We start from the raw sequence: 10,953 nt of genomic DNA on the forward strand, positions 1-10,953 counted from the left end.
TTTCTTGATCTAAATGTCTTTAAAATAATTTCAAATCTGTAAGATTCTTTCTTGAAATTGATTAGCTTCAGCAACTCATTGTGATTAAACCAGTGACAATGGCATTGGGTGACATGACATTGCTTTCCTGAGATTGCACCCATCATCCTATTCCTCATTTTCCCCCGACCTCCCTGCTCCCCCCTCCCTCATGAACCCTTGATAATTTATAAATTATTATTATTTTGTCATATCTTACATGCACGATGTCTCCCTTCACCTACTTTTTGGTTGTCCGTTCCCCAGGGAGGAGGTTAAATGTAGATCCTTGTAATCAGTTCCCCCTTTCCACCCCACCTTCGCTCCACCCTCCTGGTGTCACCACTCACACCACTGGTCCTGAAGGGATCATCCTCCCTAGATTCCCTGTGTTTCCAGTTCCTGTCTGTACCACTGTACATCCTCTGGTCTAGGCGGATTTGTGAAGTAGAATTGGGATCATGATAGTGGGTAAGGGGAGGAAGATTTAAGAACTAGAGGAAAGTTGTATGTTTCATCATTGCTACGATGCACCCTGACTAGCTCATCTCCTCTTATATTGTAAATTGGGTGACATTTTGCATTCAACAATCTATGTGCATTTTATTTCATCTTATTCATTGCAATTTACTTATTGTAACACCACTCATTCCCTCTCCTCCCTACGTGTCCTGCCTCCACTCCTCCTTCTCTCCTAGCACTTCTGAACATTGTCTTTGGTTTAAAGCTGCCAGTCTTAACCTGGATTCTCCAGAGAAGGGAAGCCAGTGAAGCTTAGAGAGAAATTTATACCAAGAAAATGTCTCACACAGTTGTAGAAATGGGCAAGTTCTAAGACAGTGGGTCAGATATTAAGCTGGAGGCTTCTCTTTGGGCTGAGGAACCCAAGATTGGAAGATATAATAGCAGGTCACTGATGACTCCCAGGATTAACAGGCACTATGGCAGGCTGTTGCATCAAGCCCAAAGAATTGGAGGTGAACAAGCCAGATGTAGGATCCAAACTCAGCAAAAAGCAAACAGATTTTTTACATGATGTCCATTTTATATTGGAAGCAGGCCAAACCCTGAAAGAGTTTTCCTGTCAATTATTGTATCAGGGATGTGATCTGAGTAATGGCACTGCATCCCACCCTCATCTGATTGCCTGCTCATAGCAGATTCCATTATGGAGGTGATTATGCTTTATTAGATTACATCAGGGGGGATTACGAGGTCTTAACTGCCACTGAAATCCTGCCCCAGTCAAGGTGACACAAAATATTGCTTCTGCTACTTATGTGTTTTCATTCATGTTTGATGGTGTATCTTCTCATCTTTAATAGTACCAGGAAAGTTTTCTTTCTAATCCTTTTTGACAATTTTCTGGGGTTTTTTTTAGTTGTCTCTACCTGTTCTGAAATTCTGATCACGTGGTCACCTGTAAATTATTCATCTTTATGGTACACCACATAATTCTTAGAATTTCTAGAATTTTGTTGTTGTTGTTATTCTTTTTTCCCCTTGATTGTTACCTCTAGCACAGAGGTTGGCAAAGTTTTTAGACGGCAGAGCCAATCCTGGTTCCTCAGAATGATTTAAAAATTATTCAAGAGCCATACATATAGTTTTACAAACAATAAAATCATCATTATCATTATCTGAATAATATCCTTTAAAATGTATAAATGAAACAATAATAGTCTTATTTTCATTTTTACTTCAGAACCACATACACATACTGAAAGAGATGCATATGCCTAAAGAGTCATGGTTTGCCAACCCCTGCTCTAGCAGACTAATATTGAGAGATTTGTCTTCAAGCTCACTAATTTAGCCTTCAATTCTATTCCTTTGTCCTTTAGGTCAATTTATTTTTGAAATCTTAGTATTATTCTTTTGGATTTCTGCTTTCTGTTTTTGTATGACTTTTACTTCTCATTTTTTGGTCAATTTGTTCTGTTAGTGTTTTTCTGAACTCTTCTAAAGTTTTTTTTTCCCCCTGTAGTTTTTGCCTGTAGTTTTCTTGATCTTTCTTTCAGTCCGCTGAATCATTTGATTTCTGTTGCGGGAAATTCCTGTGATATTACTTCCTCTGAAAGGTCTTATGAGCGTGTTTTATTCTCTTGTTAAGTCGCATTGTCTTGTTTATTTGTGTAAACTGAAATTGTCTCTGAGACATTGTATGTATTTGTACTTAATTGATGTCTGTATTAATTGTTGTCTGTATATTTGTACAATCTTAACTAATCTTCACCTGTCTCCTGGGAGGTGTGATAGAGAATGTGAGTTTGTTAGCAGTTCTTGGTTAGCTCACTGTTTTTGTAGCACAGTTTAGGACAGATTTGGCTAGTATTGAATTTTGTCTATTAATTTTCTGGTTGTACAGGAATGGGTAGTAGCCTCCGAAGAGTAGGTGGGGCTGTAGGAAGTACAAGCATGCCTGGATTGTGTGGACAAATTTGATTTCTCATCACTAGCCAGTAGTGCGCATTTGTATGTATTTTCAGGCCACTGTCTCAATCAAATGCTGCTTTCAAAAGTTCAAGATGGTCAGCGAACAATTCACCCATATGTATCCTCTCCTACTGCTTTTGTTCAGCTTCTTTTCCCATATGATAGACAATCATTCTGCTATCCATTCTTCTGATGCTCAGGGTTCTAGGAATGCTATTCCTATCCGTTTCAATGGCTCTCATATGTTTGTTATAGAGAATCTGTTTAGCATGCCTATTCAGCACTTAAGTACCTTGCATCAATTAATCTTATTGAGAGTTTCCTTTATTTAGACTGTTCCTCTACTTCACAAAACATGATGTTCTTTCCTGATAGTGAAGTGAGTGAGCTAAAGTCTCCCTGTCCTTACTTCCAAGGAGCATTCTAGATGTATTTCTTCTAAATTTGATTTGTTTGTTCTTCTGGAAGTCCCAGAAACATTCCACACGCTTCCTAAACACCATAAAAATAAACTCTATGCCTTCAAGTCAATGCTGACTTATAGTGACTCTACAGGACAGGGTTGAACTGCCTCTGAGAGTTTCTGAGACTGTAACTCTTTACAGGAGTAGAAAACACCATCTCTCTCTCATGGAGGAGGTGCTGGGTTTGAACAGCTGACCTTGAAGTTAGAGGGCTAATGTGTAACAATTACATCACCAGAGCTCCTCCCTGACACCATTGTTTGACTAAATATTTTTTTTCCTTTGGATTCTTTTTGCATGGTCTATATTTCTCATTCATAGATGGCAATTGAAAAGACCATACCTTAGTCATGCAAATGATAAATTTGTTTCTGAGAACTCTGAAAACAGTATTTTGCAACAGATCTGCCAATGCAATACTCCATCTGATTCCTTGATTGCTGTTTTCATGGACATTGATTATTGATCTGAGTAAAAATTTCAAAATGACAATTTTAAATTTCCCTTCCTTTATCATGATACTGTAGAGTTGTGAGGAGTTTAAACTTCTTCGTGTTCCGGTGTAATCCATACTGAATGATATAGTCCTTGACCTTCATCAATAGTGACATAGTGGTTATGAGTTAGTCTAATAACTGCAAAGTCAGCTGCTCTATGAGAAAAAGACCAAGCTTTCTATCCACATAAAGAGCTATCATCCCATAAATACACAGGGACATTTCTAATCTGTCCTATAGGGTCACTATGAGTTGGAATAAACTCAATGTCATTGACTTTGCTTTTTTTGGTACAATGGAAGCCACCCAGAAAAGGAAAAGGAGAGTAGCTAGAGAATAACAACAGTTCCCTACCAAAAAAAGAAGCAAAAAATCCAATAAGGATATATTGGGACTTAGTAAAAACTATGCAAGAAAAAAAAACAAGGAAGTGACATACCTTATATACTACAGTATAAGCCTACCTGCATATCCACCAAGGCACCTAATTTTGTCACAAAAACTGCATTAAAAGTGTGTTGAAAACCTTGGCATATGTGTATATATATATAAATAAATATATATAAATATATATATGGTACATAAAATTCTGAAAGAAAGAAAAATGCCAACCAAGAATTCTATATCCAGCAAACTTATCCCTCAAACATGAAGGAGAAATAAAGGTATTCCCAGACACAGAAAAAGTAAAGGAATTTGTAAAAACAAGACTAGTATTTTAAAAAGATGAACTAGGTCACTATGGACAGAGAAACAGCAACAACAGCAGACTAAACAGCACATTAAACAGAACACTACCACTCAAAACCAATACAATAAAAACAGCACTCAAAGCAACACAGCAGTAAAGGAGGGACAAAGACACCAATAAATACTACAGACACATGCACACACACATGCACACACACACAGGTGTAGGGGGAAATCAAATACAAACACTTCAAATGAGAGCAACCAACCTGCCTATATCAACAATGACACGGATGTCACTGGCTTAAATGTACCAATCAAAAGACAGAGAGTAGAAGACTAGATTAGGAAACAAGACTCATCTATAGGCTGCCTACAAAAGACACCATTTAAACTCAAAGACAAAAATAGGTTGAAAATCAAAGAATAGCAAAATATCAACAAACCAATAGTAGCCATAAAAAAATCAATGGCAATATTAATCTACAATAAAATAGACTTCAAGGTGAATAACATAATGAGACACAAGAATGGACAAACACCGCATAATGATTAAAGGAAAAACACACCAGCAATATATAACCTTACTAATCATTACACACTCAATGAAAGACTCCTCAAGTACATCAGTCAAATGCTTACAGAGTTGAAAACAGAAATAAACAGCTCCACAATAATAGTAAAATACTTCAACACACCAATGATAAGGAAAACATCATCAGGAAAGAAACTTTATAAAGAAATATAATAGATAACCAGCACAATCAACCAGCTCAACTTCTTATACATAAACAGGGCATTCCACCCAACAACAAAGTATACATCTGCTCCAGTGCACACGGAATATCCTCTAGAAGAGATCATATACAACAAAGGAAGCCTCAAAGAATTAAAAAACTTTGAGATCCTACAATCCACATTCTCAGATCATAATGCTATAAAATTGGAAATCAGCAATGAAAATAAAAGGAAGATAAAGATAAAACAGGGAGATTGAACAATACACTACTTAAAAACACAGAAAAAGTAAAGGAATTTGTAAAAACAAGACTAGTATTTTAAAAAGATGAACTAGGTCACTATGGACAGAGAAACAGCAACAACAGCAGACAAACTTCAGCACATTAAACAAAATAAGGTGGTAAGAAAAAATAATATAAAGACAAAAATACAAATAATGAGTAAGAAAGTATGATAGGTAGGTTTATTGTGCCAACATGGCCAATGAACACATGTGGGATTAATTGAAGGACAGAGAGATAAATGGCTTAGCGAGCCTCACCTTTCTTGTCTCTTGCTCTTTGATGATCAGACCAGTGTACAGCTGCCTTACCTGGTTCTCTGCCTCAATTTGCAAGCAACACTACCTGTGGGACACCTAACTCATTGTCTCTGTTGCTGTAGTTTGAGGTTCCTTCAAGACCTGCTTTGCCACGCTACTGGAGTATACATTGCTTGAGCTGGGGACTGTCAGACCCTGTTATCTGGCTGACTGTTCGTGACCTACCTTGCTGTTTGCTGCCTGTGGCCAGATAGCCTGAATTGCTCTACAGAGGATTACCCAGCGGCCTTTAAAGCTTGAAGGACTGCCAGTATATTAGCTGTCTCACATAAGTGAGTTGCACTGAGCCATGTGTATGGCTTTATAGATTAATTGTTTATTTCTTCCGTTATCTATCTGTATAAATATATATAAAATCATTAGTGTTCTGATTTTGTTTCTCTAGAAAACCCTGTCTAACATAGAAAGAAAAGACTCCCATCAACATTCAAAAAACCAGGGAAGAAATTTCTGTCATGGAACAAGTTAGAGATACTTGCACCCAGAACCAATTCAGGTCGGGTCTGTAGGGAGGTCAACTGGCCACGTGTTAAGTTTGATCCAGCATAGTCAAGATTACAAGGGTCTCTGTCTGATAGTAAGGCTGTTTGGGACTCTTGCCTGTGGCTAGAGGGTATCTGCCATCATCTTAGTCTGACTAGCTACTCTGCAGATGGGTTTTGGGCTCCCACCCTTCTACAAATTGGGTGTTCACAATGTTAGTTCTGATACTTTTCCCTTTGCCATATCTGAATTTTGTAACTGTTATCTTTGGATCACACAAGTTGGTGTGCTTCTTCTGTGTGGACTTAGTTGACTCCTTGCTTAGATGGCTGCTCCTTTGAATACAAGCTTGTAAGACTCCAGACATGATTCCAATTGACAGCTGGGCACCATCTATTTTCTTCTCTACACTTTGCTGACCTTATCTTCAGTGATCATTTCATGAAGGTGAGTATCAAGCAGGGCCATGTTATCAGAACTAACTGTTCTTGAATTAGGGCTAGAGTTAAATAGGAGTTAAAGACTCCATCTGCTTGTTTGTGTGGGGTTTGCAGGTCTCAGATTTACTTTGATGGTTGTAATATGAAAAAATCACAACTCTATAAGATCAACTGCATCAATAGCAGCCATAAGCCAACCAGCAACCAAACAATAGAACACACACACCCAAAAAGAAAAAAGAGAGAGAGAGAGAAAAAGGAAAAAAAAAATAACAAAAAAGGCAAGCTACAAGCAGGAAAGCAAAATCTCATATAAACAAAGAGGTACAGCATGTCAAACATACCCCTGAAGTTGATGGCACCATTATCCTCATCAATTTTCCTAATGACCCAGCACTCCAGATGCTGTCTGTATGAGGAGTCTATGCAAGTACAGTTGCACCATGTGCTGCACCCACAAGTTTTTGTCCTACACAGTTCAATCTCTCATTTCATTGGGCTCTCTTGACCCTAAGGATGGGGATTGATGACAGTGGGACCCTTCCTGGGTCAATTCTTCCAAGTGTAGATGCCAGTTCAACTGATGTTAACCTGCCCTGTCACTGCAGGGTGGGCATTGAGGTATTACATGTATGATGATCCTGGGTCCTTTTCCATTAGACAACCACCAAGGGGGATGTTCCCCCCAAGGTCCAATGACCGCCACTTCCAAAATCCTGGGGCAGCCACTCTCTGCTTCCTCTCCCTACCAAGTAGTCCAGCCCTCAGTCCAAGGGTGCAGGCAGCTTCCAGGTAGGGTTCAGTTCATTCAGCAGGGCCTCTATGTTAAGTCCTTCTGGTGTAGTGCCTGAGTTGTGCCCTGCTGCCTGCCAGGTCAGCTTCCGTGTTCATTCTGGTGCTTAGTTCATGGTGTGGTTCACCAAAGGTTGGGTAGAAACGAATTCATAGTGTCTACTCATGTACCTAAACTCTGACCCATTGTTCCCTCTTTCCTTTTATCTTACAGTTTATTAGGATTCTATGATTTTACTCTTTGTTTTGTTTAGGTTTTAACTTTTTCTTTGAAGTTCATTTGGGTTTTTTGTTTTGTTTTCATTCCAAATTTAAGAAAATTTGTTTTCTTTTGTGAACAATTCAATATCTTCTCCATTCAACTGTATATTCTCTACTCTGATCCCTTTAATTTTGTTGTTGTTTTTGTTTTGTTTTTCTTTGTCCCTCTAATTTTTATTGCTATGATTGAATATGTTATTGGTGGTACTTGATTTTGATTTGTATGGTTTGATTTCACTTTGTGTATTAGTTAAGTAGGCTAATTTCTCAATGATGTCTCATATGATAATTTTAGCTTGCTGTCTGTAGTAGTTGATTCTCTGCCCCCAAAATTCATTTTATTATTTTTTATAAAGCTAGTCTTGTTTTTACAAATTTGTTTAGTTTTTCTCTAACTGAAAATGATTTTATTTTTCTCTCATATTTGCGGAATTTTACTAGATATAGGATTCTGGGTTGGCAGGTTTGTTTGTTTGTTTTATAATATCAAGTTTTTAAATATATCAATCCATTTCCTTTTTGCCTGCCTGGTTTCATTAGGAAAATCTGAACTTATCATAATTAGTTGGCCTTTATATGTAATTGTTCATTCTTCCTGTGTTGCTCTTAGGCTTGTTTCCTTTTCTTTGATGCTAAAAGGTTTGACCATGGTGTACTGTGGCAATTTCCTTTTGAAATCAATTCTCTTTGGAGTTCTCTGGGATTCTTGAATAGTTATTTTGTGTTCTGTCATCATATTAAGGAAATTCTCCTTTAATACTTCTTCAACTATATTCTGCATAGTTAATTGTTCTTTATTCTGTTCTGGGATGTTTATCAAATGTAAGTTGTTCTTTTTGATAGTATCCCATAGAATACTTACGTTTTCTTTAGCTTTTCTGGTTTTTTTATAACTTAATCTTGTATTCAGGTCTCAAGAGAATCACTGATGTTTGTTTCTATTGTCTCAAACCTTCTGTTTTGTTTTTTCAAAGTCTTATCCAATTCTGAAGTTTTAGTGTTTGCCTATTGAATTTCTCTTTGGACTTGTTGAATTTTCCAGTTTTTCGTGTATTTTGTCAGATTAGCCTTGTAGTACTTTCTTGAGTTCCTCCATCTCTTCCTCTTTCTTTCATTTTTCCTCCTGTATTCCTGCCTAATATTTCCACCAGTCACTTAAAGCAGCAGAATATCATTGCCTTAACCTTCCTTGTGGGAGGATCTACAGCTTTTTCCTCTTCCAAGACATACTCAGGGTCCACATCCGCATGTATCCCAACCAACTGAGTTGTTTTTCTCTTGTTGACAGACATGCATAGGGATTGACTGCTGCTCCCAAGACAGGGCATTGTTTTTTAAATAGTTGTCCCAGGCCACAAAGTAACCCATCGTGTAGATCCTGGAGAGTCAAGAATGACTAGGCAGTTCAGAGTAGCCTGCCCCAAGCAGGAAACAAATGCGAGGGTGGTGGTGGTGGTGAGTGTCATCCTGTCAGCTGCAACCCCATGCAAAACAGCAACACACTGCATGGTCCTATGCCGTCCTCACAATCGTTCCTATGCCTCAGTCCATTGTTTCCGCCGACATGTCAGTCCATCTTGTTGAGGACTTTCCTCTGTTTCCCTGCCCTTCCACTTCATCAAACATAATGTCTTTCTTCAGGGACTTGTGTCTTGTGACAATACGTCAAAAACATGTAAGACGAATCTTCCTATCCTTGCCTCTCAGGAGCAGCCTGGCCTTACTTCTTCCAATACAGATTGGTTTGTTCTTTTAGCAGTCTGTACGGTGTTTTCAATATTCTTCTCCAGCAACCCAATTCAAATGCATCGATTCTTCTCCATTCTTCCTAATTCAATGTCCAATTTTCATATGCATATAATGCAACAGAGAATAACAAGGCTTGGGTTCAGTGCACCTTAGTCCTCAAAGTAACATCCTTGTTCTTCACTACTCTAAGAGGGTCTTGTTCAGCAGATATACCTAACGCAGTATGTCTATTTGATCTCTTGAGTGCTGCTTCTATGAGCATTGATTGTGGATCCAGGCAACACAAAATCCTTGACAACTTTAACCTTTTCTCCATTTTCATGATGTTACCTATTGGTCCAGTTGTTAGGATTTTGATCCTTCTTATCTTCAGTTGTAATCCATACTGAATGCTAAAAATCCTTGATCTATGTCAGCAAGTAATTTAATTCCACCTCACTTTAAGCAAGCAAAGTTGTGCCATCTGTATATCACAAGTTATTAATACGCTTCCCTCCAATTCAGAAGCCACATTCTTTTCTATATAATCCAGTTCTTCTGATGATTTTCTCAGTACACAGATTGACCAAATATAGTGAAAGGATACAACCCTGATGCATACATTTCCCAATTTTAAACCATGCGGTATTCCTTGTTTGGGTCCCACAACTGCCTCTTGTTGCATGCATACGTTCCAAATGAATACAATGAAGGGTTCCGGAATTCCCATTCTTCTCAAGGTTATCCACATTTTATTATGGTCCACACAATTCAATGCCTTTGCATAGTCAATGAAACACAAGTAAGCATCTTTCTGATATTTTCTGCTTTCAGCCAAGATCTATCTGACATCAGCAATGATATCTCTTGTCCCATGTCCTCTTCTGAATTGGGCTTGAACTTCTGGCAACTCCCTGTCGATATACTACTGAAACTGTTGTTGGATGAAGCAAAATTTTACTTGTGTGTGATGTCAATGATATTATTTTACAGTTTGAGTATTCTGTTAGGTCACCTTTCTTTGGAATGGACAGAAATATGGATGTGTTCCAGTCAGTTGGCCAAGGAGCTGTATTGGCATAGGTCTGGCATACATGAATGAGTGCTTCCAGTGCTTCTTCAGCTTTTTGAAACACTTCAATGGGTATTCCATCAGTTCCTGGAGCCTTGTTATAGCTAATGCATCCAATGAAAGTTGAAATTCTTCCTTCAATACCATTGATTCTTGCTCACATGCTAACTCCTTAAGTGGTGGAATATCAACTAGTTCATTTTGGTACAGTGACTCTGTATCTTAGTTTCTCTTGTTTTCCCTGCATCATTCAATATTTTGCCCATTAAATCTTTCAAGTTTACAACTCAAGACTTGAATTTTTTTTTCAGTTCTTTCATTTTCAGATATGCTGAGTGTGTTCATCCCTTCTGTTTTTCTAATTCTAAATCCTTGCATATTTGATTAAAATATTTGGCTCTGTTTCTTGAACTGCCCTTTGAAATTTTCTTTCTTAAAAAAAATTATTGACACTGCATCCACATGTCATAAAATTCAATAATCATATCAAGAAGAGTTGTACAATTATCACCACAATCAATTCTAGGACATTTTCCTCTTCGTTGAACTCATTTTTACTTGTGTCATTGTTTTTAAAGTGTTGCAAAAATATACACAACAAAATATACTCCAGTTCAACAACTTCTGCATGTTCAATTCTCATGATCACACAGGCTGGTGTACTTCTTCCACGTAGGCTTTGTTGCTTCTCAGCTAGATGGCCGCTTGTTTATCTTCAAGCCTTTAAGAC

At 37.8% G+C, this 10,953-nt stretch overlaps 1 pseudogene; it reads left to right on the forward strand.

Annotated features, from left to right (window-relative positions):
* LOC101650285 overlaps positions 1-10,953 on the forward strand; it is a 24,985-nt pseudogene that overhangs the window by 9,049 nt on the left and 4,983 nt on the right.

Source organism: Echinops telfairi, unplaced genomic scaffold, assembly GCF_000313985.2.
Source record: "Echinops telfairi isolate 266 unplaced genomic scaffold, ASM31398v2 ScPeMD7_1;HRSCAF=3_0, whole genome shotgun sequence".
NCBI lineage: Eukaryota > Metazoa > Chordata > Mammalia > Afrosoricida > Tenrecidae > Echinops > Echinops telfairi.